Source organism: Plectropomus leopardus, chromosome 20 (genome assembly GCF_008729295.1).
Source record: "Plectropomus leopardus isolate mb chromosome 20, YSFRI_Pleo_2.0, whole genome shotgun sequence".
NCBI classification, from domain to species: domain Eukaryota; kingdom Metazoa; phylum Chordata; class Actinopteri; order Perciformes; family Serranidae; genus Plectropomus; species Plectropomus leopardus.
In genome coordinates, this window is record NC_056482.1 from 4,831,922 (window position 1) to 4,837,921 (window position 6,000).

At 37.2% G+C, this 6,000-nt stretch overlaps 1 protein-coding gene across 1 annotated transcript in view; it reads right to left on the minus strand.

Moving 5' to 3' along the window:
* erbin (erbb2 interacting protein) overlaps window positions 1–4,948 on the minus strand; it is a 71,705-nt gene extending 66,757 nt beyond the window's left edge. The window contains exon 1 of the mRNA XM_042509843.1: window positions 4,236–4,948. The gene's annotated coding sequence lies outside the window, so the exon portion shown is untranslated. The remainder of the gene's footprint in view (window positions 1–4,235) is intronic.
* Window positions 4,949–6,000: the final 1,052 nt, after the last annotated feature.

Below are 6,000 nucleotides of genomic sequence, written 5' to 3' on the forward strand. Positions count from 1 at the left end.
ATAGTAGTGAAATGAACATTGAGTTCACGGGCAACAGCTCTGGTGGACATTCCTGCAGTCAGTATGACAATAGCAAGCTACCTAAAAAAAACTTGTGACTTCTGTAGCATTGTTTTGTGTGATTAAACTGCACATTAGAGTGACATTTCATTGTGACCATCCCAAGACACACCTATGTAGTAATGATGCTGTTTAATCAGCATCTTGGTATGCTTCACTCTCAAGGTGAATGGATTATCTTGAAAAGGGAAAAGCACTCACTAATACGGATTTTAACAAACTTGTGACCAAAGTTTGAGAGAACTATTTCTTTTGAGTACATGAAAAAAAGGCTTAGATCTCTAAACCTGTGAAAAATAGGAGCAAAAACAAAAGTGTTGCGTTTAAATTGTGTGGGCAGTTTAGTGACCAGTTTTCTGTCAATTGAGTTATCGATTAATGCAGTATTTATTTCAGCTCCATAAGGATCATTAGCATAGAAAACTCAGAAGGTACACCATTGATTAACAGGAAATAAACCCACTCAACATCTTGCTCTACAAGCACCTGCTACAAGAGGCAAGACGGCAGGGCTGCTTACACAACAAAACCTACGTCTCACAGCTTGCCAAATGTCCCTTTGTCTTTTAAAAAACAAACAAAAACAAAAAAAGGCCACGTAAAATCCCCAACAGGACAAATACATGTAACTATATACATCTATCTGCATAAAAAACAGTGATGACAATGAAGGACAATCTTATGGTAACCTATAAAAGATGTAACCTAAACTAATTTAAATTTCATTTTGGCTGAAACAATGATATGAAGGACATTTGGACTGACAACTGAATATTGTGCCATCAGCACAGAAAACTGTGAAACAAAGACTAAATCACCTTCAAGCTGCAGTTTATTACAAACAAAGCAGAAACTGGCACATTCACACAGAGAAAACTGGCTACTGCCACAGCAAACACTGGCTCATTTCCTGACTTGAAAACATTTTCTCACAGGTTTCTACACCGTCAACTCTTCAACGTCACATGAGTATTTAGTCATTAAACACGTGTTCTTTGGTCCATGTCAACAACGTCATTGTTGACACAATGCCCGAGCATATCTCAGCACAAGAGTAAAAAAGCATAAGAATCAGTTCAAGGCCAGACTTGCTGAAGTTGGGAGAGGAAATGTGCACTTATATGGTCACACAAGCTGGAATATTTTTTTAAAAAAAGCTTTCCTGTCTGATATAAGGTGTCATTACTCAAACACACCTACAGTCGCAGCCATGCTCTAATGGCACATCTGCTAACAGCAATGTGTTCAGAAAAAAAGTTCATTTAATACTTCACCAAAAAAATAAAAAATCCCACCCTTCTGACCCTCTTATGAAATCAAACAGCCGTTCTCTCTTTAACTAATATCCCACTCGCTCACAGCTCAACATGATCATTCACTGTGTCCCTTTTTTAACAGGAAATACGTCACCTGAAGGAAGTAAAGATCACATTTCATCAGGCTTTTCAAAGGTGTTCCTGTCAAGGAAAACCTGGCTGACTTTAGCACAGCTGAACAAAACAGTTGTGGGTTGTTTAGGAAAAAACATGGTTTTAACCTGGGTGACCTAATTCTTCAAGAGTTTTATCTGTCCAACCGACTCAAAGTATGATACAGAGATATGAGGAAAACTCACAATGGAAGCATTATGGACTTCGGATTAACCATTATGCAGCCAGAGGAACATTTTTTTGTGTAATGAAGATAAGGAAACACGACTTTGCCACTTTTGTTGAAGGCTTTTGTCAAATCTTTGTTTTCTTTCCGTCACCAAGTGGCACAAAAGCTGTTAGGCAAGTGTACTGTAACAACACCGTTTGAGCACTAGTGTGAGAAAAGAACAGCGCTATAGAGTGCCTTTGTTCAAGTGAACCTTATCTTCCATTAGAGATAAGCTCTGTTGTAAATGATCATACGAGGAACTTTATGTTAACAAAGGCTTTCAACACTTCAGTGGAAATGTAGTGAGACTGTGCATGTCTCTGTAATGTATGAAGTGTGTATACTAGTAATCAGCACAACAATATCTGATTTTAATTAAATGAATAAACTAACACTACAATGTGGAAAGTAGGGCAGAAAATAATACAATAGTGTATTACACCGTTTGAGGAAATGACCCCAAACAATGGAGGCATTGAAATGTTAAGGTTATGCATATCGTCGGTCAATATTATGAATAACTGAATAATCATCCACAAACAGATGGACATCAGCTGTCAGATCATGGGCCTACAACAATGACAAGTGGCAGTTGATGAGGCCTGTTTACATTTAACAATAGACTTTGATGGCGAATCATTTAGCGTGTCAGTTTTCAATGCCAGTCATCAAATACAAGGTTTGAGTTTTAAGGCATCAAAGCCTTATCTGTAGTTCAACAAGCAGGCTGGAGGACATGTGTCTGTTCTGTGTATAAACACTAGAGGTGGGGTGAAAAAAAATGTACCCAGCATTGTACACCATATATTGATTTTTAAAAATTATTTAAATGAGAAATATTACAAATACAAATTAAACTTTTGGTAGCCTACTAGAATAATACAATTAATTAATTTTTCAGTCCACTAGCAACACTTTGATGTAGGGGTGCATGCTGCAATTTTCTTGCCCAAATCTGAAAAAAATAATAAATACAAATGTAAACACTGCTTCCTCATATTGGCAGAAATCCACTTGTTGACTGATTCCTGAGTAAATTGGTGTCATTTCTGTCAAAAGCATGGGAAGAAGGCAATTAGCAACATAAAAAGAAAAGAACCCAAAAATAAGCCAATAAGACATTTTTTAAAAAATTGTAAAAGAATATCAAATACAAAAATTGATTTAAAAAAAATTAAAAAATAGAAAAAGTAAATGGCTCGGAAAGGTGCGTTTAAAAAATTCTAATAATTCTGTAACATAGTTTTAAATATGTCATTATAATAATTAGCTACAAACACAGTTTCCCCTAGATTTTTTTTATTTTTCACTTGAAATTTCCCCCGTTTTTTAAATTTTTTTATTTTTTAAATAATTTTCTAAATGAGCTAATTACTTGCAAGATGCTCGTTGCCTTTCCTCCCATGTTTCTGGAAGAAATCGCACCAATTTGCTGGTGTTTAAATGTTTAAATATTTGTGAATAGGGGTCTGAAAGCAGATCCAAGTTTCGAAGGGTTAACATACTGTATCGGCAACATAAGGTAGTCCACAATGCCACTTTCAGGGGTTAGTTCAGGTGGGTTTGTACTGCAGTGTGATGTCAGATAATCTACAAAATATGTCCAACTCAGTTTACAATCAGCATGGTTTAGCTGGTTCAGCTTGGTTAGTTTGTGACCTACATGGCAAGTATGCTGTCATTGGTGGTAAAACCACAAAGTATTCACGGATGTGATTCAGACATATTTAAATCAACGTACCACCTGAACGTTATCTCTTTCATGATTTCTCTGGGCTGCTTCTCCCAGACATTTGATAACAAACAGCAGGAAAAAAAGAAGTCCACGGGCATGGATGGACATGCTAAAATTCCTCAAATCAAACCTAAGAGATTAGCCCTGCCTTTATCTCAATTCTTAACAGGATTAACTAACATTGGAGTTAAGTGGGGATGGTAATCTGATTAGTGAAGCGGTGAGAAAATGAAAACGCCGATATGTTGAGTGTACAGCTCAGTAATCCCTCGTCCGTCGAAGCGCTGAAGGTGCTCCGCAACAAAAGATGGGACTGCTGCTGCTGTTATTGTTGCAGTGCAGCTGTTTTAATGATACTGGAAATGACAGTAAAAATATACTCGGGTTTATTGACTGATAGACCTACTTTAAAATGTACCAGACTGCGTAATATTGGTTATCCTGGTGGCTCCGAAAAGATAAGAGGCAGCCAAGCAACATTGCAAATGGGCAGCCATGTACAGCTGTTGACCGAAAACACAGACAGCTGCTTGAACCTCTTGACACCGTCCCAAACTCACAATTTTATTACAACAGAAATATGGAAACGACCTTTACAAAACTACTCCAATTCAGGAATGGTCATAACGTTATAATTTCAATCTTAAAACTGGCTGAATTAACGCAAAACTCAAGTTGGACAGCACCAGAATGGGACATCAGCAACGATACTACGCTACGCAGCTAGCTGCGATGTTAGCATGTTTTATGGGGCCCCACACACAGAAGCAGTCAACTTGGCGCAAACAAAGAGACTTACCTGAATTTCTGTCGAGTCAGCGTCTCATTTAATGATGTCCAGGTGACAGACAGGGTGATACTATCCAAAAAATATGTCGAGACGTGAGCATGAGCTCGCTTCAGAAGATTTGCTTGAGGGTAGTTCAATAGGGGGTTTGCTAGTGCTAGCAGCTAGCTAACGTTGCCCCCTTAAAGAGCAACTCGAGGCTGGCCCAGTACGCACATTCTCATCGGCGAGCCAAGTAGTTTAACGACGTCGTCCTCAGTTGTTTTAAAAGTACGGACTGACTCAAACAAACTAACCGAAGATGAAGACAAGAGAAAAATGGTCCTCGGCTGTTAAGACTTGACGACACAGAGCATTAAAAATCCAAAATGTCCACGACATTCAGCAAGGAAATACAAAAGGCAAAAATCGACCTCCGGCTGTGCGAAAGCTTTTCACGTGAAGTACGCCGCACCCAGGTGTTTTCACTCATTATTTCCTCTTCGTTTCATTTTGCAGCTTTGACAGAGTCGAGTGAAGCTACATGGAGGCTGTCGGAGAGCAAGCTGAAGCGGTGGGTTTCTTCTCTGCGACCTCTGTGTGTCTACATGGAGGAGGAGGCTGTCCACCAGAAGTCGCCTGCTCAGCTGCACGGAGCGACCGAGTCCCCGTGATGATGCTTTCACTGTCTCACACACTTTTATTAAATCCAGCCTTTATGTACGTTGATTTGACATTTTCCCCTCTCTCATTATGTCGAGACGCAGAAAAAACAAGACATTTTAATTAAACCAATCTACATTTGTGTATACATTTGATATGATAGCTCTATTTAAACCAGTTTGACAATTTATGACTGTAAAAACACAATTTTATTTAATAAAAGGACATAGTCGTTTTTAGCATAGTAAGCGTTGTGACAGTGGTAATCTTTTTTTTATTACTCTGTTAAACTCACACACCAGTATTTGCTATCATGGGGCGCCCCCTGGTGTTTATATAATATTTTTCCTTGCAGGGGAATTTTAGCCTTCTGAACAATTTAAGACATTACTTTTCAATATTTATATAGTATTTAACCCCTTGAACCCTGAGCAAATCGCAGCAATTTATTTCAGAAATATGGCGGGAAAGACAAAGAGCAACTTGGCAAGAAATGTTCTACAAAGTGAAAGAATTTAGTCTATTTAGAAATTATTTTTTAAAAGCTGTGGAGAAATGTATTGGGATAAAAGCTAGGAAAAACTATATTTGTAGCCAATTATCAAAATACATATTTTAAATTTTATGACAGAATTATAATTTTCAAGCTGTTTCCTCAGTTATTTCCTTTTATTTAAACTAATTTTCAGGTCATTTCCTTGTACTTTTAACTTAATTTTTTTTTTTCAATTTAAGCACATTTTCCATGCTGTTTCCTTTTTCCATTTTTTAAAATTAATTATTTTTCGTTTTTTTTTTTTACCCACTTCTTGCTATATTTTTAGCTAATTTATTTTTGTGTTGCTCATTGCATTCTTTCCGTGTTTTTAAAAGAAATCAAGCCAATTTGCTCAGGTTGCAAAGGGTTACATAAGCAGGTCTCCAAAATATGCACCTGACCCTTCTTCTACAATATGATAATCAATGCATTTTCCTAATCCAGTTCTGAGAATATTTCATCGATTCATTTTAAGGAGGGAACTGATATAGATTTTTCCTGTGTGTGCAAAGGAAGGTTATATAAACCATCTTACAAAACTTGTTAGGTTGTACAGTTTTTCTCAATTGCTAAGACACCATTAATTACATTTTCATC